General features: G+C 41.7%; 1 protein-coding gene across 5 annotated transcripts in view; it reads right to left on the minus strand.

The window, feature by feature from the left end:
- OSBPL5 (oxysterol binding protein like 5) overlaps positions 1-26,052 on the minus strand; it is a 221,064-nt gene extending 195,012 nt beyond the window's left edge. For 4 of the 5 annotated variants that reach the window (XM_073347295.2, XM_073347291.2, XM_073347292.2 and 1 more), the window contains exon 1: positions 24,871-25,379. The gene's annotated coding sequence lies outside the window, so the exon portion shown is untranslated. Of the gene's footprint in view, positions 1-24,870; positions 25,380-25,939 lie in introns of those variants that run through there. The other variant, XM_073347294.1, reaches the window with a different exon arrangement.
- Positions 26,053-26,505: the final 453 nt, after the last annotated feature.

Raw genomic sequence — 26,505 nt, forward strand, 5'->3', positions numbered from 1 at the left:
CAATTTGTCTGGATATATGCTTTATCCAGTTTGCATTGTCCTCCTTTGTGTTGCATCGGTCACTTCACCCAGGCTATGCCATACAGTCTGCTTGGACTGTTTACTCTCTGGGGCAGAGGATCTCCAGCTTAGTAGCTTCCATAGAGAGATGGTCCATGAAAGAATCTCCCCTTTTGTCATGACCGCACAGGTCACCATCCCTTCCATTCATGATTGCAGAACATCCCTATGACAGCTGATTACATAGAAGAGTAATAATAGGAAAACATTTAATGTACTTTAATTCTTTTTTATTGAGGTTAGCAGCTGGAAATAAGGCAGAGAGCAAACACAATGCAACTAGCTAGCTCTCTAGGAACCACCAGAAAATGATCTGCCCCATTGGTCCCTGGACCAGAATTTGAGGATTTCTGATCTAGAGACCAGCAGAAAATGCCTACAAGGGTCCTCTTTAGATGTGCTGATGCACCACAATCTCAGTAGCAGAGATGGGCCAAACCATATCTCAAGATCTAAACTAGAACTTGTCTCCATAGTGGGCTGAGCTAACAGACCTAATATCAAAACACCTCCATTCTTTGAGAAAGTTGGGATCTGGGACCAAACCTGGATTTTGCACATATCTGCTCCATATGTACAGATTGGGCCCATATCTGACCCATATGGTACAGTTCAATCCCCCCTCTGCTTCATACCTACTAGCCAAATGAGTCCCTAGTCAGGAAGGGTAGGCCCTATTTATTTTTATTTTTCAAAATGCTTTTCCTTTTAATACATACTCTCTCCGAAGATCTCTCCTCGAGTAATGTAGTTATAGGGTGTGTCCCTATGCATAGCCTTTCAATGTTGGCAGTTGTAAGTGTAGACATAGCCTAAATATGTATAAAATGCCATGGGCTAGATCACCCCTCCCCTGGGAAAACTTCCAGAAGGAGGTATAAGAGGGAAACTTTTGCCCCATAAGTCATTCTCTCCGTAGATTAGGGGTTTGTCCTTCCCAAATAACAGATTGGGTGTGTAGTCCCAACAACACAGGCCTCAAAGTCTACTGGAGCCTAAAGCCGTCTTGTGTGGATGCCCTTAGAGCTGGTAGGAAATTTTTTTCAACAAGATGTTGGTTTTTTTGGTTGGGAAATGCTGATCGGTTGAAACTGAAACTGTTCACAGAAATGTGTCAGTTTGACACAATCTTAATTGGTAAGGTTTCTCAGGTCCAGAATTATTGTTGATGGTGGGCTTTTGTTTTTTGGCAAGGAATGGGGAGGAGAGGCGAGGAAAGAGAGAGAGAGAGACTCTATAGCCTATTGGTTATAGGGTACTTACCTGGGACGTGGGAAAGACAGGTTTAAGTCCCTGCTCTTAATCAGGCAGACTTGAACCTGGATCTCCCACATCTCTGGTGAGTCTACTTTTTGTTCCAATGCAGAACGAAAACAAATGTTGAAACCTGGAAATTTTTCAAAATCAGACTCCTTGTTTTCCAGCCTGCTCTAAATGTCCTTTGCATTTATACCAGCTCTGATGCCCCCTGCAACCTGGACCCTGGCAGCTTGACTCCATTGGCAGCTGGCCTCTGCCTTCCCCAGCTCCCTCCTGTGTTCTCCAGCATGGCACAGGCAGGAGAATAATGCCTCTAGTGTGAGCTCACTGGGGGAAAGGGCCCCAGCACCCTCTTCAGGGAAAACCACAATTCTGTCCTCTCTGTATAGCCTTGGATAAGTCATTTTAATGTCTCTCTTATTTCCTCTTCTGCAAGTTAGAGGCAATACTTCCCTGCATCACTGGGGTGTTATGGGATTAATTACTGAGTGTAAAATGCTTTGAAGATCTAAAGTGCTATATTCAGTAAAAGCCAAGTATTATTATCAGACTAGTAGGGTTTTTTTAAGGCAAAATATGGAACTGGTTATATAATTTAAACGAGGTATCTTCAGAAGCCACTGTAGTGCTTCAGCATAGACGCTCACAGCAGCAACAGGACGGGTTCTCCCATTGCAGTAGTTAATCCACGTCCCCAAGAGGTGGCAGGTAGGTCAACGAAGAATTCTTCCATCCCACCTGGCACTGTGTACACCTGGAGTTAAGTTGATGTAGCTACATCTCTCAGGGGTGTGGATTTTTCACACTTCCGAGAAACGTAGCTATACCAGCGTAAGTTTCCAGTGTAGACCAGCCCTTAGGCTCCATTCCTGTGAGTTAATATACAGGAGCTGACCTCTGGCCCAGCGTGGAACCCCATGAAGTCAACAGTGCTCCATGTGGGTGCAGTTGAGTCAGTTCGAGATGGAACATTCTTTTTCATATAAGTATTGAGTCTCTATATGCATACACATGCATTTATACTTCCAATTGTACTACAGAATACAATATGTATGGTACTATATCACACAGATGAATGTAGTATTTATATTCGATGTTGAATATCTCAGTGCTAATATATATATGAAAATGTGCCTGACTGAGTACAACCAGAACACTTAGTGGAAGTATAGGGCCCATGAGGGTTAGGGGCCTCTAGCTATCACATATGCTATCGAAAAGCTGGGTATGATATTATCTTCCACAATATGCAATCAACAATGATAACACAATTTACAGCATATTTTAGAGCACAAAACAGACCATTGATTTTTCTCTATGCCCTTCGCACCAATTACAGGGGAAACATATAACCTAAATATGAAGTGAACTGAAAATGATTTCACAGGCACTGAACAAAATGCCAGGGGGACATGGTGTCTGGTTAGATAGAAAGAAGGCAGGGATATAGAGAGGAATGACCTTGTTCTGCACAATAGAGTAATTCATATGGATGAGCCAGATCCCCCAAATTACAATGTACTTGGAAAAGAATCGTATTATGAATGCAGCTCAGCCCCCACCATTACAAACACTGAATCAATTCTATTTGTTAAATGGGAAAAAGTGGATAAAATAAAGCAAGTTGTCTGTCTGAACGCGACCGTTCTCCAAACACGAAAGGTGTAGTGGCACATTCAGCAACAGCCTGAGACGGTTCAAATCAACACAGCTCCACTGAAGTGATGGACTTACCCAGACATGTCAGTTGAGGCTCTGGCCCCAAATACTCCTTTGGGGTTACGGGTAATGTTTTTCTGTAATACTTATTTTCCTCCAGCATGAACTGTCTATCTGATGAAGTGAGCTGTAACTCATGAAAGCTTATGCTCTAATAAATTGGTTAGTCTCTAAGGTGCCACAAGTACTCCTTTTCTTTTTGCGAATACAGACTAACACGGCTGTTACTCTGAAACCTGTCTATCCCCAGGGAGTGCTATCTCCTCTGCTGTGTGCACGCCTGCATGCATTCCATGTGAACTCGCTGCAGTGTTATGAAATACACGGAGTTCAGTCCCACCTCTGTACTGCCAAAGATGGAGAAGTAGAGGCCCATAGACTCTACCCTGCGCTGTCCCCTTTGTACAGCTGAAGGGATGGAATCTGTTGCTATCTCCAGTCTCCCGCAGCAGGTACAGAGCCAGAATAGCTTATGTCACCTTCCTTTACAGCTGCTGGTGCAGAGATATATTGTGGTGAGGACAGTCATGACACTTGTGAGAAACAGATGCAGTCAGAGCACTTTCCTCACCTACTGGACAGTCCCTTGGGAACCACTGCCAGCTGGCACAGATTAAAGCAACTCTCAGGCTATTCTAACCTGAACCAGGACCAGGTGGAGAATCAGGGAGTCTCTAACTGACTTCTCTCCTATCTGCTAACCCACGTGGAAACTCAATGCAGCTGACAATCTGGCCGAGAATTAAGGACACCCTCTACTACGCCACAGGAGCCTGTCGGAGGAGACAAGCGGGGAGACTAAAAGATTTTTTTTAAAGTTTCATGGTTGCAGCCAGCACTAAGTTGCTCCAGCACATCCGCTTGGATGTGAACTTGACCGTCTCCTTCCTCAGCCCAGGGAATACTGGGAACAATGATACATCTACAAAAAAGCTATAAAATTGGACATATCAAACCAGCCCAACTCATAGCAGTGTAAATGACTGCTGCCTCTAGGCTAGAATAATGTACACACCTTCCTTTTTCCATCTGCCACCAACAAAAGTAGTAGAGAACCTCCCTACCCACCACAGGTCTGCTGTGTCAACACAAATAATCACAGCACAAGATAGTACCAAGGTATTTGACAGATAAACATGCTTTCCCCTAAGCAGAGAAGGACATCTGTGAAAGGCTCATGAAATACAACAGCAGAAGTTGCCCATTCCCTGAATAAAACAGTACAGCCCAAAACTCACAGAAAATACAACAGCACATGAATCAAGGAAAGTGCTCATACAATCCTACAGACAACGAAAATGCTTATCACTCATTCCAGCTATCGCCAAATACATAGCAACTCATTCCTTTTTGAGCCCATCCCCGCATCCCGGTCCATCCCCTTGGTCTGCCTGGATAAGAATGATTGATCATTCATGCAATTATTATTATTACTACTAAATATTGCAGTTGTGCCTAGAAGTCCCTATCACTGATCAGGGTCCCATTGTGTTAGACTCTGTATAAACTGATCCTCAGAAAGCTCACAGTGGAGGATGATAAAAAAGGCAAACAGACAAACAGACAAATGGGGTTGGATGGGATTGGTGAAGCTGTATGAGTACAATCAGGCACAGCTGCATAAGTAGTCTGAGTAGTCAAGATGGCCACAATTAGCCACCAGTTTAGCTATAGACTGACTCCTCCTTTACTATTACCAAAGTTGGTATGCAAGCTGCAAGCCTGATCACTATAGCCCTGATTCAGCAAAGCATTTAAACACATGCTTCACTTGGAACGTGTGCTTACGTCCCATTGCAATCAATGCTTTAACGAACAGGGATGGGGTTACTCATGAGCTTACAATTAAGAACGTGTTTAAGAATCTGCATTTTCTCTCCTCTCCTCCAAAAAAGGATTTAAATCTCATCAGATACTTTCTATTAATTGATCAGGACTGGGATTTTTCATGAGAGCCTAAATCAGGCACTCAAATCCTATTGACATTCATTGGTAGTGCCTAACTCCCTTAAGCTCCTTTGAAAATCTCAGCATAGAAAAAGACACAAAAAATTGTATGGGGTTCAGAAGCTTCCTCCTTTTCTCCCCACCCTACTCCAACTCTAAAGCAACGTAAGGGACCCTTACTAATTCACATTAATGACTGGGAGACAGAGATCATGTATGACTAGATGTTGCAAATCAATGAGTCTGTAAACAAACAATTAAAACAGCTGCGACAGTGCATTGTGAAATGTACTTTGCTCATTTATTTGTTAAATTTAGCATTAGTTGTTTAGGAGAATATCGCCAACTCCAAGGCCTCAAAAAAATCAAGAGATTGTGTTAAAAATGAGATAAAAAAATAATAAATGTGGGGTTCCTTTTCATGGCCTGCTGAATTTCAAGTCATTAGGTTACAGTAAAATCACTTTTTCATCCGGGAGGATCAGAAATTTATTTTTTCTTTTTCCTTTTATTTCTTTTCCAATGAAAGCTGAGACCCTCATGTAATCCCATGGCTCCAGGAAATATGTCTTAAAGAAAGACACAAAATATCATGAGATTTGCAAAAAAATTTCAAGAGTTGGCAACAGTGAATACTTCACAAAATACTGCTAAATTCTCTGTAGTGTATTTTTTAACAGCCTTGAAGCCTTGACTATTACCCTCTGCTATTAAAATTTGGCTAAGAAGTGGGAAGAGATGCTGTAGTTTTTTGTGCAAGTTAGCTAAGTGTGGATTGCAGAGATTTAATTAAAAAACCCTATACAAACCAACAACTCCTGTGCATAATGCATGTTTTAATGGCAGGGGGTTAGACTAGATGACCCTTGCGGTCCCTTATATCCCGTCGGTTCTAGGTCTATGACACTGTCTCAACCTTGACTCTACACATTCCTGGTGTAACTCATATTCTTGAAGGTGGTTTTTTAAGCATAAGTGTCTGTGTTCTATTGTTTTTAATTCTAAATCCTAACTAGATCTCTTCTTAACAAGGCAGTTCCAAATTAAATGAATAATATGAACTCTGCTTCCTGTTATAGCAGATTGTCTGTAATGGTTTTAGAGGGGCCTCTCCCATTAGACATCCACTGATTGTGGGTTACAAGCTGGCTTCATTTAATTTCTGAAATGTTGCGGCACCACTTTTGCCCCATATAAGGGCTCCATGGGGGGAGTGTGGGCAGGGATGCCACAGAAATGGTTTCTGTGCCCTCAGTCAGCACTGTGGAGCAGCAACTGTCTTTTCATTATGTGTGTGTACAGCGCCTAGCAAAATGTGGGCTGTGTTTGAGGCCTCTAAGCACTATGAATAAATAATAATAATGAATCCCTATGATGGTTAGAATGCACAGTAGCACAGAGTCTATACCCCGCCTATATCTCATTAAAGGTAAAAGGATGTATATGGACACCTCAAGAAAATACAATGCCCAACAAGATTCTACACTTCACTGGCACCTTGGGACGTGATTGGAAGGCAGAAAGTCAAGCACAAATGGAGAAGGGGCCTTTCCTTGAATTATTCTCAATAACTGTGGAGATTGGCTGCTCTTCCCTTGCTGCTGGAGGACATCTACGTCAGTTAAAACTAAGATCCCCCAAAGATCATTATATCTCTTGCAAACATTGAGAATTAGCAACGTTAACCTGCAGTCACTTAGGGAAACACTTCTGCTGACTGCAGTGGAAATAACTGAAATCACCACTTTACACTATGTGCTTTTTGGACAAAGAAGAAGAAACAGGTGGGGGGATGATTATACTGGAAGAATTGTTCAATGACAATTAATCCATGTAGAACTAACTTCTCTGTGGTACTGTGCCAAAATCAGTATTCTGTGCTCTGCTCACTGAATGCAGGTCAGCTCTGCAGATTAAAGCTACCTACTGGAGATCAGCTTTCTTGCATAATTTGAATCAGAGATATTTCAGCTCTCTCAGTCATTCACATGATAATTTTAGACAGATAAGCAAGACAGCCTCTTACATCCTGAAGAATTCAAAAGCACCTAACAAATTACAGACACACCCACGACTGAAATCAGCTACCTCTGGGGTGGAAAACAGTACAGACTGCACAACAGGAAGGGAAGAAGAAAGTGTAAGATGTACAGAGTAGGAGACCTACGTGTTTTTTAGACAAAAGACAGATCAGACCATTGTTTGCAGCCCAACCACCGACATTTCAGCATTCTCCATGCTCCTATATACAGAAGGGTTTGTCTACAGAGAGAAATTTACTGGCAGAAGTATACCAGTATAATTATACTGTATATCACTATAGCCCCGTGGGCACTAATTCTGGAATAGAAGTGCCTTTTCCTAGTTTAGTTTATGCTGTTTCCAAAGCAACGTAAGCAAAACTGGAAAAAGGCACTCTTGTTCCAGAATAAGAGTGTCCATATGGGCATTTATAGCAGCCTAATGCTACCAATACAGTTCTTCTGGTAAATTCCCCCATTTAGACAAGCCCTAATTCCCCTGATTTACTTCAGATGGGAAGTTAACAGTATTGACACTTAGTGAGGGGGAAATCTTGGGCCAAATTCTGCCCTCATTTATACCCATTTCTCCCTGCTAATGTCAATAGGATTGTATGGGTGTTGTTAAGGGTAATGTACAGTGCAGCCAGAGAAACCCATTCACAGTACAAATAACAAGATGTATTGGTCCTACAAAACCCTCTAGCACCTAACTGATTAACTATTTACATATATGCAGAGAGAGCATTCCTGTAACAGGTATAACTGAGGGCAACATTCGGACCTTTAAGTTTATGAATTTCTACCATAGCAAAAAACGAAAACCAATCAAACTAATTTTGTCATTTCCTCAATGTATATCTCAATCTTGTCCCATGTGCTTTGAGGAAGCTGTCTAGAAATGGGAAAGAAAAAAAATCCAGACTCCCCTGCAAATGGGAATTAATAATCCCCACTATCCCTATTCCTCTCCTTCCATTGTGAAATAGGAGCCACTGTAGTTGAATATACTCAACATGAATGAATGAATTCAATGAGTCAATGAATTCAGTCTGGTTGGAACTGGGCTAAGTTAACTGATGTTTCTGACTCGTGCTCCCCCTCTGGAGCCTGAACCCATACTAGGACACGCAAGGCTGCTCTTTGCATAGAAACCTGAGTAGCCAATTCACCCAAAGCTACTCTGAAGAACAGAGGCCACTGTGCGTGTCATAGGGTGTTGTGTAAGACTTGTTACATCACGGATGACAGAAAAAGTGGACAAGTTAGAGGTGAGTCAAGGCCCTTATGGAGGTTCTGCACGTCCAACCATGCAGTTATGGAGGGATTTGGGAATCTGGCAATTACATCACCTCCAGACAGGAGAGGCTACACTCAGAAAGTTTTTCCCCTTGAGGTCTAAAGACACTGCATCTCCCAAACCTCATTAGGACTGACTGAGACGAACTCTCAAGTCTGCAGCTGTAGGGTGCTCTGGGTTGAACAGTGAAGGGTTGAAGAGGATTGAAACAAGTTGTGGGTTCAAATGTGTACAAAGATAAGGTGCTCCTATACTCTTGTAACAAGTACAATATAAGTACCTGATACATCTCCCATTCAAGTCCATGTGAGTCTTTCCACTAGTTTCAATTGGAATTGGATCAGGCCCTACTTACCTAGATATATTAACCAGAAGTAAAGTGTGTATTTCATACAAGTGGGGACCAGAGATGCTTTGCCACTTCCTTTGCAGAGTCTCCTGAGAAGACCAGCTCTGAACTGTGGGCAATAACAACACTTATCTACTGGGAAGGTTTGAGACAACACAAAGGGAGAGAATTGTGGGAAAAGAATGAGAGGCTGTGGTTTGCTGAAAGTTAACATAACTCTGAATTAAGAGTACCTGTGCTTTTTATCTCGATTTATTACACCAGAGCAGAGGTACTGAGACATTCCTCGAGTTTCATTAACCTCGCTTTTTCCAGTGAAATAGCAACTGACAAGTTATTCAGCGTTAACTGGCAGGTTTTCCAGAACTGGCACTGACCATGGCAGTTTCTCACAAACTCAGAGACATAAACACGTAGGAAAAAAAATCACCATTAGCTAAAAATGTCTGAATGGAAAATAATAATTTTAAAACTTTAAATGCCAGGACACTAGTCTAAACTCCTTTACTGTGGTAGTTAGAATAGTTTCTGATGTTTGCATGGTTATCTAAATATTGTATCAGATAAGAGAGCACTTTTATAAGAGAAGGCAGGAGAAATTATTTTCTCGGACTACGTTTAGGAATGTAGGAGTGCCTGATAAAGGCTTTAATGTTTACAATTCAGCAAAGACATATTAAGAACCAATGAAAAACTCATGGAGGATTGGGAAAATTGGAGGCTGGTAATAATGGTTCCTGCAGCACTGTACCCCATTTTCCCAGACCTGACAGAAGCAGTTCTGTGGGTCCAAAGTTTGTGTTGAGAAAGGGGACAAGCCACAGAAGTTCCCACGAAAAGAAAATACAGCCTGAAGTTTCATTAGCAATAAGTGAAGCAGCCCTCAGGCAGCACTGTAGGAAAGAGATCTGTATTGAGCGTGCCTAGAGGCCAGTGTTGCATGCAGAGAGGCCTGCATTTATTCCATAGCATCCTGGCCACTAACTTGCATTCCTGAGGTGTCACTTACCAACTAGGTCCTCCTGAAACCAGACCCTCTTTCACCAGTCCCACTCATTATACTATATTTGCATTTCTGGGGGCACCTGTGATTCGGGAGAAGATGAGGTAGCCCTGGCCTACTGAAGCTCTCTGGTGAGGAATCAACTATATTTTGTGGGGAGCAACATACTATGGGGAAGTGGAAACAGAATATGGGACGATCAAGGGAATCCTCTTACAGGCCCCCTTATACAGGAGGGGATGATCTGGGTCCCCTAACACACTGGTTCTCAACCAGGGGTACATCAACTCAACTGGATATTTGCCTAGTTTTACAACAGGCTACATAAAAAGCACTAGCGAAGTCAGTACAAACTAAAATTTCATACAGACAATGACTTGTTTATACTGTTCTATACACTGAAATGTAAGTACAATATTTATATTCCAGTTGATTTATTTTATAATTATATGGTAAAAATGAGAAAGTCAGCAATTTTTCAGAATTAGTGTGCTGTGACACTTTTATATTATGGTGTCTGATTTTGTAAGCAAGTAGTTTTTAAGTGAGGTGAAACTTGGGAGTACACAAGACAAATCAGACTCCTGAAAAGGGTACAATAGTTTGGAAAGGCTGAGAGCCATCACTCTGAAACAAGCTGTCTTTAGAACAGGATGCTTAACAAATAAATAAACAAACAAACCAACATTTTAACTTCAAACCTTTATGCATTTTCCATTAAGTTTCTGTAAGTGCGCACACACACACATACACACGCTTACTTTGAAGCAGCAGGATGGACTTTTAAACCATTTAGATATGAAGGACTGGTAAAGCAGCCCTGAATGTGACTACTAGTCCCCCGGGGATGCCAAGACACTGGGACTGCTTTTTCAAGCCTGACACAGATGGTGCATCATTCTAACTACAGTATATTTCAGTGTTTTATAATTCAGCAGCCACTGCCAGAACTGACAGGTGCAGAGTCCCAGCACATATGATGCCACCATTGAAAAAAAAACAAACCCCACTGAGCTACCCAGGAGTGCTTTGGATAAAGTCATTGAAATAGCAAGCTGGCACATTTTGAAAGCAATCCACTTTGAGTAGACCTGGCTTCCCTCCGACACCAATTAATAGCGACACGAAATCCTTGACTGCTAAATGTGGAGATTCTCCCCATTGAATTTACACTTAATGACATCTCTCAAGGCTAAGCAATCTCTAGGAAACATGACGCATTTATCACGGAATTATGTATGTTGTTTCCCCCTTTGGAAAGAGCTTCTGCTCAGCTGCATTTAGAGGATTGTTTGGAACCATGTACAATATGTATGTCTCCTGTCTTCCCCCTGCATCTTTGTGGTGAATGTAGCTTTGTAACTGCTGTCATTTTGTTTTCTGTGTATTGCACCTCCAAAGGCCTAGGAATCTTCTCTTGGCTGAGGCAGCTGCCATTTTGGGAGGCAGCATGTTATTGAGCTGACTGCTCGTTCACAAAGACTTTACTTTCATTCTTTCCCCTTACTCTAAAATAAAAGGCATTCCAACTGAGAAGTATAGTTGCTTTTTTTTTTTGTATAGACAAACAGAACTCTCACTATGTTCACTTCAACGGCCACAAACAATCCAAACCTAAACCACTCCCACCTTTACCATGTAAGGCACATTTCACTGCCCCCAACTCACAGTCCCAGCTGTTTGTCCTGCCCTTCTGGATGGACATGGCACATGATTATCTCCATCAGTTCCATCTCCAGCTATTTTCAACTCTGTCAGCATAGCTGGTGCTATAATTGAGCTATAACCCTGTCTCCAATGCCATAATTTCAGTATCGTTAAAGGCCATTTGGATTTGCCAGGAAAACATTACGGTAGTTTCAGACTTAGGCTTCAACATCTGCCAACATTTCAGAGCTATAAATAGGGATATTTGGGGAGAAAACTAGGGATGCAGCTTTTAATTCTATTGAAATACTGTACTTTGGGAATGAGGGAGCTTCCTGGAAAGACAGCATGGAAAATTATGAATTCATGGCAACCTGAAAACTACAGAGAATACAGTTAATTCTAGGGATTTTTAAAATGCCTTAATGCCTTGTTTTCCAAGCACAAACATTTGCTCACTTCTTTTTTGTTATTGTGGTCACTCCTCACTTGCTTTCCGCTGCCCACTTTCTACTGGGGATAAATGCAATAAGCCAGCACCATTGCAGCACATAAGTAAGAAGCTACTTATGAAAACTGCTGCAAGCCTTATTTGCATTCATTTGAACCAATTACCAGTCTTTTACCAAAGCTGCGGATGGCTGCACCTTCCTTGCAAGCAAGGCATGTTTGCTTTAAAAAAGGAATATTCGAATGCCACAATTTGAAGGAGAAAACTTTTTTCTTGATCTTTTTATTGCCTGCAGACTGCCAGCAGATAATTAAAGTGATGTAAGAACAGTAAAAGAAAGAGAGCATAGAAAATAAAAAACTTTTATTGCCTCAGAACAAACCAACTGTCCACACCCTTTCCAGGAAGGTACCTCAGTCTTCTGCAAAGGCTGTGACTTACAGCTCTTGGTAGATAAACAACTGAACTGGAGCTCCTCATATGATACCATGGATAAAAAGGGATAACACAATCCTTGGATGCATACATGGGAGAATACGGAGCAGGAATAAGGAGATGATATTACCTCGATGTGTGGCATTGACAAGACCATGGCCAAAATATTGTGTGATGTTCACCCTTTAAAGACAATACTGAAAAATTGGAGAGGGCTCAGAGAAAAGCTACAAGAATAATTCAAGATCTGTGAAACACTGTACAGGGAAAGACTTAAGGAGTTCAACCTATTTAGCTTATTGAACAGAATGTTAACAGGCAACATGATCATGGTCTATAAGCACATACACAGGGAAAAGTTGTCAGATAGTAGTGGGCTCTTTAAACTAGCAGTGAAATATCCCGTGGCTGAAAATTAAAGCTAGAAAAGGCCAAACTGGAAATAACGTGCACATTTTTAATAGTGAGGATAATTAACCACTGGAACAGATTACCATGGGATGTGGCAGATCCACCATCACTTGAAGTCTTTACATTAAGGTAGGATGTGTTCTTAAAATAGATGGTTTAGTTCAACCACAAGTTGTTGAGTTTTATGCAGGACATGCTGGGTGAAATTCTATGGCCTGTGTTACGAGGCAGTCAAACAAGATGATCGTAATAGCCTCTTCCGGTTTTAAAAGCTATGATATTACATGTCTTTTGAGAAACACCAGTTCAAATATGGGAGTTCTAGCCTTTCTATTGGTTCTCATTCATTTACAAGGAATGCATATAACTAGAGTACACTCCTGAGCTCTAACAACTCCATTCTCAGGCACAATGAAAGCAGTGCATATAACTCATTGCAAAACAACTGATAAAGCACTCAGTGATGAGGAGGTAGTACTGTTGAAATGGCTGAACATCCCTAGCCCTGTAACACTGCATGTATTTGCCACTACCTCTGTTGAATTGTTCCATTTAAAAATGTCACAGCAAAATGGCTTTTAAACTTTTTTATTGTTTCATTTTCTATTATGCATTCCAGTGCTTCGTAATAAATGGTATTGTTATTTACAATATTGAGTGTCTCATCTGCAATGTACCCTGCATAGAATCAGTCACCCATATGTCTACAGACAGCACTAGAATTGTCCATGAACCACTCTAGAATACGATTCTCAGTCTCCTGAGGGCACCAGATATATTTATAATTACACCTCAACTCATTAAAGAAATGTTATAAAAGCTAGTTTGAAATGTATTTATTTAATTCTCCATTTAGTTTTTACTCACAAGGTTAACAGAAAGACAAGAATATCATCTGATGATTTTATCACTGGCTTTATAGAGAGAGAGCAAACAAGTGTATTGTGATGTGAATATATTGAACAGACTAAGGATGAATGAATCAGCTGTAACAAGAGGAGTCCTGAGCTTTCAGTCCACTCAACAAACCACTGAAAGTCAACAACCCAATAAAACATTTGAACAACTTGTTTTTCCTCCTTACTTTTAAATTGCAAATACCTCTAATCCAATTCAGGTTTATATATATGACCCCGGCCTTTCCAATACCACAATTTCTGAGCATCTCTCAGGGTATTTGTGGATTTACTCTCACAACACCCAAGTGAGGTAGAGCTGGTTTATATTTTCTTTAAATGGGGAACTGAGGCATAGAAAGAGGAAGTGATTTGCCCAAGGTCACAGAGGAAGCCTGTGGCACAGCCAGGAACTGAATACAGATCTTCTGAACTTAAGGCTGCTGGCTTACCCTCTTCACTCTAACTGGGACCACATCTACCAAAATATGGTGAGGAAAACTATTCTTGGGATATTTCCAACCCATCTAGAAGCAGATCCCAGAAGTATCAGAGACAAGCATATGACTACAAGCTTCCATACAAATATTGCAGGCCAGAGAATTTGGGACAAAGATACGAACTTTTGATGCTGATCTGAACTGAACCTCTGAGCCTTTTGAAGTTCATCCAGGGCCAATATGGACTTCATAGTAATTAGGTGAGAAGACTTATATTGCTTAAACTTTTTTAGGCTGGGAACTGGAATGCTCAGCAGATTAGTAATGCACTGCTGAGCCTTTAACCTCTAGGTGACCGATTCAAATCCAGTCTAGTAGTAGTCTGTGTGAAATAAGGGAGTGTTCTGAGTATAATTCCTAGAAAACTAGTGTCCATATCATGAAAATCACCATGGATCAATTTAATGGCAGTCCCAGCAGAGAAGCCAAGTAATGGATGGACGTGGAGAACATTGTAATAAAGCAGAGACTAGACACTGTGGTGATCTGCACACTAGAAGTATCAAAGGTTGATAGACAGAGGAGCAATCCATATGCTCCCAATGACTACTTAAGCTCAAAAAGGGTTGAATGAAATTTCTCCCCCAAGTAATCATTTTTAACAACATGAAGAACTGGGCTGCACTTGCAGCAGTTCCTACATCAAAAAACTTAGAACTGAGTTCCTGCCATTTATTCTAAACATGAAATAAGAAAGTGTATTTGGGACGCAATAACCTGTGATTTTTAAAAAATACAGTTGTGGTCTAAACTGCGATTTGGATTATGCATCCACTCAAGGGAATAAAGGATGGGTGGGGTTCTTACTCCCCCTACCTCTCTTCGTAAGTTATCTGGACCTTGCGTTCAGGTGCACAGGCGTGCAGTGCCTACCGATTTTCCCTGACAAAACAGATGGTTGGGGACTGGCTGTGAGGGAGAAGAGAAATGAATGGAGCCAAGGCTATACCACCAGCTGTGCTGGAATAGGGGGTCAAGGTGTTGTAACTTTCAACAGCAAATTACAGCTTCCCCTGGAGCAAAGGGGAAGAAGGGAGGGAACTGAGCCTCAGAGATGCCTCTCTGAGGCAAAGTGCCTCCTGAAGCTATTCCGAGGACAGCACTCCATATGCAGCACCCCTGCTTCTGGGCTGTGCCTGAAGGTATAATCTAGCCCTTTAGATCTATTTCCAAAGCCATTTTCACTTTGAGTGCCTGGTGATTTCCCTTTAAAAACTGCCACCTCCCTAGGGCAGAGCACAAAGTTTTAAAAGTGATGCAATATCTTTTGGGAATCAGTGTTGCAGTTTATTATTGGGGAAACTACACTATGAAGTCCCACACTGGTCCAAATATGCTTTCACAGTTGGAGAAAAGCTTCCTTTTCCAGCCTTGGCTACAGTAATACAGCACAACTATTCATTACCCTCATCACAGAAAAGGCCCTCTCAATTTAGTACTTAATATAATTATGGCAAATTAAAAGTGTTTAGAAAAGGAAACTCTTTCCTTTCCAGAGCTACTACTTTACCTCTCTTAAACCCTGTCACTTGAAAATGGGCCTACGTATTTAATAGAGTGACCTTTCTTTCTTGTTTCCGCTCAGTGAGTAGACAACTCAGACGTTAGCATGGAGGAGGTTTAAATTCTATTTCTGAATTTAATGTTACATGTCCAAGAGAATAGCAGCACAATGTTCCCCACATATAGCTAAGAAGGCTTCAGTTCCGACACCGAGACAGCTGTTAGAAGGCAATTTTCATCTCACTTGCATTTGTTCACATTGACCTCAGTTAAGTTTCCCCCTTTTCACAGAATCATAGAACTGGAAGGGACCTCGAGAGGTCATCTAGACCAGTCCCCTGCACTCAAGGCAGGACTAAGTAATATCTAGACCATTCCTGACAGGTGTTTGTCCAACCTGCTCTTAAACATCCCCAGTGATGGAGATTCCACAACCTCCCTAGGCAATTTATTCCAGTGCTTAGTCACCCTGACAGTTAGGAAGTTTTTCCTAATGTCCAACCTAAACCGCCCTTGCTGCAATTTAAGCCCATTGCTTCTTGTCCTATCCTCAGAGGTTAAGAAGAACAATTCTTCTCCCCCCTCCTTGTAACAACCTTTTATGTACCTGAAAACTGTTATCATGTCCACTCTCAGTCTTCTCTTCCCCAGATTAAACAAACCCAATTTTTTCAATCTTCCCTCACAGTTTATGTTTTCTAGACCTTTAATCATTTTTGTTGCTCTTCTCTAGACTTTCTCCAATTTGTCCACATCTTTCCTGAAATGTGGCACTCAGAACTGGACACAATACGCCAGTTGAGGTCTAATCAGCATGGAGTAGAGAAGAAGAATTACTTCTCATGTCTTGCTTACAATACGCCTGCTAATACATCCCAGAATGATGTTTGCTTTTTTTGCAACAGTGTTACACTGTTGACTCATATTTAGCTTGTGATCCACTATGACCACCAGATCCCTTTCGGCAGTACTCCTTCCTAGGCAGTCATTTCCCATTTTGTATGTGTGCAACTGATTATTTCTTCCTAAATGGAGTACTTTGCATTTGTCCTTATTGAATTTCATCTTATTTACTTCAGACCATTTCTCCAGTTTGTCCAGATCATTTTGAATTTTAATCCTATCCTCCAAAGCACTTAATTGAAGAAAGAATTCAAATTTGGCTACAAATAAAAATGTGTATCTTTGCAGTATGAGCAATTTCAGACTAATGATGTGGTGTTAATGTGGTTTTCCTTCAAAAGATACAGGGTGATATCCTGGCTCCACTGAAGTCAATGGCCAGGATTTGACCCACAGTATCATCAGTGAAACATAGAAGCCAAGAGGGGGATGGATATATATATAATATGTTTGTATGCCAGTTAACTGCATGATATTAAACTATAAGGGCTCAAAGGTCCTGCAAACCTTTACTCACATTTGTAGTCCCTCCTTAGGGAAGAGAGCCCATTAAAGTCAATGAGACATTCCATGTGAGTAGGATTTGTAAGACTGGACTCCGCGCTAGTTGGTTTTGCACCACAGAAGGCTGTGAAAATCCCAAAATGAGAACTTTCCCAGAAGCCCAGCCCATCTTTAAAGCAAGTAACTTGACAGCACTATGGGAAAAAGTGATAATTTGCCTGGAAGCAGCTATCCAAGTGACACTCTGAAACATGGTGATTTGGTGTTTTCATAAAGAAATAAAACATTGGCTTGTAATATTTGAAGTGCTATTGGAAATATCATTTTTGACACAGTATGTTGATACCGGTCATAAGAGGAAATGTCCTTATTGCTACCATTGTTCAACACTTGACAGAACATTACCAATAATTAGCAGCAGCTCTCTATTAACTATGTGTCTTGTAGATAACAATGAGGTGCATGTTAACACAATGCAATCACTTGAGGACAGCTTTATAGCAGAGAACAACATATTGTGCTTTTCTGGGAAGGGAAATTTCAAGCACTGCGGGGATTAGTTTGGTTAAACTGCTTGAGTCACACCGTCCGTTTGTTGTATTTACAGCGTTGTTCACTTGCTTTTCTCATCTAGTCCCTACCTACTTTATACTCCTTCATGAAGATGTACCTGGTCATAGAAAGGACAAAATTGGAACAGTTGCACAATCTCTCCCCTCATCTGATCGGCAGTCATTATTCTCAAAAAAAAAAGGAGTAATTGTGGCACCTTAGAGACTAATAAATTTATTTATTTATTCTGTCTCTTCTCCATCATGAGGTGCATTATAAATAGTGTAAAACAGATACACTGGGCCAAGTTAACTGGATTTACATCAGGCAGGTCCATTATAAACAGAATCGCAAACACAAATATTGTACTTTTCCGACCCCAAACACCTATGTCCCTCTCTGGACTGACAATAGTAGAAATCTGTTTGGAATGCAGCTCAATTTATTGGCCTGGCCTGCTAATGCTCCAACCCGAATGAGATGAATTCATTGTTTGGAGAACCTAAGTAAGGATTTTCCCCTTTATGAGAATTTTTTTTAAAGCTAATGTTGTTCAAAACTGAATTGACTTTGACTCACATATAAAAGAAAAAGGTCACAGAATCAGAAGAAATCCACGTACAAAATAAAAAGGTCACAAACTTTTTTTCCCCACAGTGAAGAAGAGGGGGAAAGGTTCTTAATATCAGTTACAGACTTACAATACAGTGTGAGGTTTCCTTTTAAAGCAACGTGGCAAGAGAAAGCTGAGAGATTCATCTTATAAAATGTAAATCTGTTCTACTTGTGCTTGTGCCAGGAGCTTATCAAAATGAACCCACTAGTCCAGTAGTAATTCCAGTGGTAATTTCACATCAGACTTCCAGGGATTTTGTGGATCATTCAGCAGCCTTTCCTCAGTGAATAGCAACACATTTGCAAAGATGTTAAAAAGCCTTGGCTCCTTAGAGTCACATCCCGCTGCCTTAAAAAAATTATTCAGGGTATGTGCCAGACAATTTTCAAGACAGGGAGAAATTGTTCCTTCTATTTTGCCAAGATTTTCCATAATGACTAATAGCTAGCCACACCATGCTGTACAGCAGAGTTCCCTAACCCTAGTGAAGGAGACGTGTAAATTGTCTACCAACAGACTAGAGGACTGTGTCATTACAATCAAAGAAAAGAGCAAATCAGCTGAACAGCTGCCACGCTGGCTTCTGATTTTTTTATTTTTATTTTTTGGTGTGGTCTCACTGGCACTCACCCACAACTAACAAAAATCATGACCTCTTTGTAGCACTGAAAAAAAACCCAGCACCTACCAGAGCTTCTACTGGTACTGCGTTAGCGTGGGTGTAAAAATGTTTTTAGATTAATCTTGACTTTCAATTTGAAAAAATAACCAGCTAACAGCGTTCAGATTGTTATCTCAGGGTTTTATTTACATGCGTTCCTCAAAACCACACAACCTCCACTATAGCTATACAAAAAAAATTACTGCTTTTAGCCACATTCTGCATCAAGGACTCTTCTGATGCAGAAGTTGTGCAGACAGTTACCACGTGTTGTATCTTTATTTGGGGAGGAGGGTACTAATTAAGGGAAGAGTTAATTGAAGAAGGATGGTTTTATGGTTAAGGCAATTGACTGGGACTCCAGAGATCTGAATTCAGCTCCCGGTTTTGCACCATGCTTCCTGTGTGACCTAGGGCAAGTCATTTAAATTCTTCTGTGGCTCTGTTCCCCATCTTGTAAAATAAAGATAATAATCCTTCCTTTTCGCTACCCTTAGTCTGTTTGACTGTGTGCTCTTCAGGACAGAGAATGTCTCTTAGGCTATAGCCACACCAGAGAGCTTACAGCTCTGTGCCGCTGAAACTTCACTAGTGTAACCGTTCTAAGCCGACAGAAGAGAGCTCTCCCATTGACTTAATCTATCCCCAACAAGTGGAAGTAGGTATGTTGATGGGAGAAGCTCTCCTGCCAACATAGCACTGTCCACATTGGTGCTTCGGTTGGTGTAACTTATGTTGCTCTGGGGGTGGGGGTGGCTTGTTCACACCCCTGAGCAACATAAGCTACACTGACATAAGTGGTACTGTAGACATAGCCTCACTGTGCGTACATACATCTCCGAGTATAACGGAGTCCGACTCTCAGTTTGGACTTCTAGGCACTAACAGCATACAAATAATTGAATTACTATGATTTCTTTGGGGGGATTTTTATAGTAAATGTATTTGATTTTTCCTGTTTAATGAATCAACACTGAGCTCCGTAAGTGTACCAGTGATAGTCGATGCTAATTAAGGCTACATAGTATTTCCAATCTTAACACTCCCATTCCAGGGCTGATTGCAGTGTGTTACTTTTACTCAGTAACACAAATATTATATCGTTCAAATGGAAACTGAATTGCTGCAAAACTGTCACTACACTAGAGTTGATTTACAAAAGGACAGAGTTTTGTTTTGAATATATTTCATAAACATTGAGAAGGCTGCTTTAAGCACCAAGAAAACGTTATTGATCTTGGCTCATAGCAAAGAATTACAAGAGATTCTCATATCTTAGAGAGCGAAAAACTGCATAAGAACAACTTGCACCCGTCAAAGGTGCTGTACCATGAACATTATATTTTATAACTGAAAAAAAAAAAAGAATCCCAAGCTAAGACTTTGTACGTGTTAGTTTTCAGCCCAGAGCAAAATTTTGTCTCCACATTACAAAGCCCACAAACCAAAGGGAGTACAATGGAAATATTGACACAACCTCCACTATAGCTATACAAACATAACACAAATAATCTGAGATTTCAGAGCACTCCAAAGGGAAGGCTCGGTCTCCAGAACAATGGGTACCTTTTAGTTTATCTTTATCCACCTTGCTAATTAAACAAGTAGCCTGGCAATTCTGGCTTGGAAAAATCCTCTTTCATCCTTACGAAGGCCTGAAGTCATGTAGAGGCAATATTAACAAACATATCAGTCAGATGCTACAAATTCTGCAGACTATTCCTTCTTAATCACCCAGTTTCCTTATGTTACACAGATACCTGCACACACAGTATCTGGATCCAAATACAAGTACTATAAAAGGCCTTTAGACAGTATGTGGGAATAACTGATATAAAGTCTCGGTCCCTGGATCCATCTTTAATGAAGCATTCTAAATCTGGATATGTTATTTCAGGATTTTTTGTTTGCATGTTCTCTCACTTGGAAGCCGGGCAGGAAGGAAAAAATGTCGCATCCATAGATCTTTTTTGTCTCCTGCCATCTGCAAAGTGGCAGCTCACGGAAATGTCTGAAACAGTCTTGTCAGAATGCTGGCTGGAAATTTACAGTGTGCTAAAATGTTTCAAATTATCATCATGGCAGCAGAATGTGGGTAATAAACTTTGCAGTCAGGAAAAGTGTACTTCAAGAGAGTAACTGATTAACAGAGATTCAGAAGCGAGAATTAGGAATATTTATAAAGTGGACACCAAGATGACAAAATCAGGGCAGCAGGCATTTCTGCTTAGTGGAACTTTGTTTGTTCTCTGGGGTCTACACTTTAGGAGCTCATCCTACAGAGCAAGAGACAGAACGTGGAAAAGTTTGGAGGTGCTGAGCACTGTTCCTTAAGTGCTAAGGAATTTAAGGTCAACAGCTGCCCAGAGTGTGCTGAGAAGAGGGTGAAATTCAGCCATACCATTCTGAGCCAGGTTTGTCCTCTGACTTTCACACAAAAATCTAGAGGAGTGTCGAGAGGCCAGTTAGGTACACAGCAACCACATTGCTCCATAAAAATTACTACCAGCTTCACCCCTAGTCGCTTCTTGTAGCAGTGTGCTCAGTGTCGGGAGTCATGCATTCTGGAAAGCACAATGCAAATCCCAGCACAGGCAGTCTGGAGAGCACCAGCCATGCGTAAGAACAGCCGCAGTTCGAGATGTGAGGGTAAAACAGGCCACTGTAATTCCTTTCCAAAAGGACACATTCTGATTGCCAGCTGCCCTTTCTTAAGATGTATCTTGTTTTCCTTTACAATCTCCTTAGTAACCACTGCAGGAATGTGTACACACCTGAAATATGCTGCAAGAGACATCTTGCCACAGAAAGCGGAGCCATGAAAATCAGCAGTTTTCACTGAGCAAATCCTGTGATAATGCACACAAGGCAGAGAGGTAACACTAATGAAGAAAACCCCAAATTAGGCTTCTTGCCCTTTAACAAAGTGACTATAAATTGCAGATACTGTGGCTGGAATAGCTTTCTACTGGCTTGGTAAATCAGAAGCAGGTAAGCACCATGCCCAGGATACTTGGTAGCGGCTTAATTTGTGCTGCCTCCTAGTTGCCCTAGAAGAGTGAGGGCCTGGTCGAATAGCCACTGAAGCTGATGGGGGCCTTTTCATTGACTTGAATGGGCAATGAATGGATCCCCTAGACAATGAGTCAGTTGAACGCTAAATCAGACTGATCTAAGTAAATACTGTAGCATAATATAAAATATGCAGGACTAAATTCTATCCTGGAATGCAGGTACTACTGATTTCAAAAAGATCCCCCTGGGTATATTCAGGGGCAGAATGTGGCATTAACCTGAAGGTATTGCAGATTCCAAACCATAAAACCTTTTCCGGAGCTCTTCAGAGAGACTCATCCTCTCTTATGCTCTGTCCAGTAACGCGCCTTGTTAAACACACAGCCTAGTAATAGAAACTGAAATTCTGTTCCTCTCTCCCACTCAACTCATGATTCAATGTTGCAATAAAACATATGGAAATTAAACGTAGGGGCCATAAAAAGAATACAGAAGCAAATCCTTCCCTCAGCTATGTTTGTGCAACCCACATTGAATAAATCATTCCATAACCTCAGTACATTTACACAAGACTGAGGTCTCCAGTTTCCAAATGAAACCCAGATTAAGGTGCCTGTTTAAATCCTATTTTGCTGAATCAGACGGAATGTATCCTTGCAGTCCATGTGGGGCAGAGGAACCACAGGGATGTAGCTTCCAGCCAACAAAGGGACAGGAATACATTGCAAACCCCACAGATTTATGACCCAGTTCAGATATTATCCTTCACCTTCACCTTCATTCCAGGGTCCCTCTCACCAACAATGGCTGAGTGGCTGCCATTGTTTGCCCATTCCCAGTGCAATCTGTGAACCACTGTCAGAGTTTCACCAAGCCTAAAGGGAAATGCTTTGGGCAGCATTAACTGTCTGCAGGTTTTTGGTGAGAAAAAGCCTACCTGTGGAGAAAGAGGGAAATAAGGTTCAAAGGACAGCTCCCCCCCCACCAGGCACTTCCCTCCTCCATTGCCTGGCCTTGCCTTCTGAGAATTTGTGTGTCAGGGAGAAAGATGCGGGGAGGAAGGGCACCCCACACAGGGGAAAATAGTGACTATGTGAACCTCTGCAGCTTTGTTCCTTTCTGCCCTGTGCTCTGGGGTGAAATGAATGGGCCAGAGTGTTGAATTTGAGTTGGGTGACATGAATGTGTTGATGGTAAAGGTTAGCGATTTGCTAGTCCCACACTGATCTCTATTACTAGTTTCAGATTATTCTGTACAGCACTTTTAGTCTTCAAAGCAATTGACAAATATAGGTCCTGATCCTCCAAACTATTAAACACATGTTTAACTTTAAGACCATTTACTTCACTGGGTTTAAACTTAAACACAGGCTTAAGTATTTGGATCAAAGACATAATCTACCTACCCTTCATATTACAGGAAGTGTATTGAAAATGGGTCCCACCAGCCAGACATAATGTATTTTGAAAGGAAACTATGTCACTTACAATAGCTCTCAATTCCTTTTGCCAAAACTGACAGTCTGTTCAAATCCACCTCTAGCTCTAGTAAAAAGGTGCTCTGCGTGCCTGATTGATTAGTTGTTGGAGAAAGAGTTGAACTACAGTATTCTGACTGTTCACTGCTCCCACTGCTAAATCCCAAAGTGCAACAAATGCACTTTAAAAACAGTAATATGCTGTGTGTGTGCTGGCCTTGGTGAGCCATTTCACAAGCATGAGTAAATTTAGCCACTACGCATTTCAGATCTTAAAGATTTTTGATTATTTTGCTAGTTGAGCATTCCAAGCTCTTCTAATCTATTTCACATTGCCTCCTTAGCTCTTGTTTACAGATATATAGATATAATTTTGTAGGTAGCTAAGCTGTGCTGTCAGAGAACAAGATATAAATAGCCGGAGTTTAAATTAAGATCTATTGTAACAGCAGACCTTTAGGTTAAACTCATTCAGAAAGGAAACTATTCTCTTTTATATACAGAAGTGACAGCTAGAATTAGTATACATTTCACTTTCAGCACAAACACAGCCTTTCCTAGGATGTAACAAAACTGTGATCTGGATAAACAGGAAAATTCCATGGTCTGGTGTTTGTACAAATAGAACCACTATGGGGTACTGATTCTAAGAACAATTATATTCTCTGGCATATGAATGAAAACAAAAGCAAATGCACGTAATTGTGCAGTCAGATGAGATCTCATTTAAAACAAAAAGAAAAGACTGAGTTGTTCTGTAATTATGTTCTTCTTAACACAGTGTCCCAGCTTTCAATGAGATTTTGTTTTCTTTTGTTTTCTGTACATCTTAACTCAAGCAAAATTCCTAGTGATTTCAATGGGGATTTTTGCATGAGTAAGGAATGACAAGTCAGTCTCCACAGGAACTGAAACCTCAGTTTCGCCAAGTGTTTTCTTAGACGTATGGCTTCTAATTGCAAGCGTGGAACTGTGGACATTTTATTTTTTTTTAAAGACAGCAGTGATGCTATGTTGCTATGAATGACAAAAATGCCACAGAAAAACAAGTGCAACATTCATTTAATGTGTGAAGATAATGGCATCATAAAGCAAGTATTGGTGCATTTCTTGTCTGATTCACTGGGGAATGGATACATGATGCATGTTATATGCTGTCTACACGGGTGTTATTATTATGGTCTATTGAATTTTTGTGAAGTGCAGCTTAAATATTTGTACCTGTGCCCCATGCAAAGGATGGGTAGGCATTCCAAAAGTAAAGTATTATACAAATTAATATTCCTGAGGCTTCTTTGCAAATGTTAATTTTCTGCCTGGGGAGGATTCCCATATTTTTCAAAGAAATAGATCCCAGTGAATGCTGAATGCTCCATTGTGTGGGTGCATTTCGAGAAGCGCAGACTCTGAACGATGTGAGGTTGAGTTCACAAGGATTTAACTGCTAGCATTGGCAAGATTCAGTTATTACTACTGCATTAATAAAAGAGAGGCAAGACTGTAAAATCTTATCTTCAACAGCACGGGTATTGTTCGTGGGGAGGGGGAAGATCTGCCCGTTCACAAGGCATTAGAAATCTCAGCTATCTCAAATACACACACACACACACATTTATGGCCAGCAGAAAGGATGCCTTACCTTCTCAACGCGTAATCTCTGACAGCTCGGACCGACAGAGCCCCTGCCCCAAATCCTGCTGGAGATCAGTGGAGCAAATTTCCCATGTCCTTACCGCCTCCTCCTCACCATAGTAAAAAGTTCCTCTGAACACCTCTCCACCGGGTGTCTGACATGATGCCCAGCTCGGCGGTGGCTGCCAGCCTCCCTCCCCCGGTCTTGGATGTAAAGATCCTTCTGTGGGGCCAGACACGTTTCCTCTGCCCCCTCCTCCGACCTGTCACCGTCACCAAGTCTCTCCCAGGCACGGCTCGGTGCCCGGTGGGCTGTGCTCTGCCAGTGGCAAGCAGCCCCCTGCCTTTCCCGAGCAGTTGTTGCTCCCCTTGCCCTAAACCCCTTCAGTCAAAACACGCTGGCTGTGTGCGCGTTAGCCGGCCTCCGGAGCTGCTGCCCCTTCCCGGTCCTAGTCGGAGGGGCGGCAGCGGCGAGAGACAGCGCGGAGGAGAGAGGCATTTACATTAGAACGCCGTACAGCTGTTTGAGGGAGTCTGCAGCAGGAAATACCAGAAGACTTATCCAACCACATTGCAAAGGGGGGGGAGCTTCTAAAATCTGGGCAGGATCATCGAGTCCTGGATTGGATTTTAACATGGTGTTTGCCCACTTTTCTAATTGAATGGGGGAGGGAAGGGGGTTACTTTACGTGGAAAAATAATAATAAAATAAAATAATAATAATAATAATAATAATAAAAAAGACATCAGGAGCAGATCAATGTGTAGCAAAGAGGTATTTACCCAGGAGTGCCGGGTATTGCTCACCGAACGTGGAGCTTTTAGCACCCTAATAAACCCTCCTCTGCCGTCTCTTCCCCCAGAGTTTGAGCCTTTCTTTCTCTTAGACGTTCAAAGCCCGCAGAACAGAATATGGGAGCAGGCGTACGCAGCCAAGGGACATGCTACCCCCTGTTGGACAATCAATCTCCAAAAGAGGCATTTAATTCAAATCTGAAACAACTGGGGAGGGGGGAAGCAGAGGCCAAAGTAAAAGGAAGCCAATGGCGAAGGTCTTACCAGGAACAATAACTTACCTATGATTTACACGCCGCTTTACTCTGCGAAATACACAGTTTAAAACCCTCTCTAATCCGGCACTCTCTGGTCCGGCAACATCCATGGTCCGGCATGATTTTAGTTTCTGGTTTTTATGCTTTCATCTACTTATTTCCTTGTGCCAACACAATACAATTGTGTAACGCCACTAACACGGTGTGATGAAGACAGCCGGCAAGCCTTGGCGAGGCTGCGTTGCGAGCGTTGTTCCGTTCATTCGCCTCGGCGAGATACAAATAAAAAGAGACCCGCTGGCTACAATACTGGTTCGGCAATTCTCTGCTTAGGCACCGGTCAGGTCCCGAGGGTGCCGGACTAGAGAGGTTCCGCCTGGAGAATAACCCTGGAGGTGGAGGTCATGTAACTATCCTGTAGCAGGCGTAGTGGAGAAGACACCGCTTTAAGCTGTGTGCATTGCCTGGTAGCAGCACCACCCAAACCTGGCCAAATGACACTGCCTGCCCAACGCTATCTCACATGGTCTCCTCGGGCTATGCAGTGAATCACGCTCTGAGAACAGGCAGGAGTAGTGACACAATGGCCA

The sequence above is a fragment of the Lepidochelys kempii genome, chromosome 6, assembly GCF_965140285.1.
Source record: "Lepidochelys kempii isolate rLepKem1 chromosome 6, rLepKem1.hap1, whole genome shotgun sequence".
Classification (NCBI taxonomy): Eukaryota; Metazoa; Chordata; order Testudines; family Cheloniidae; genus Lepidochelys; species Lepidochelys kempii.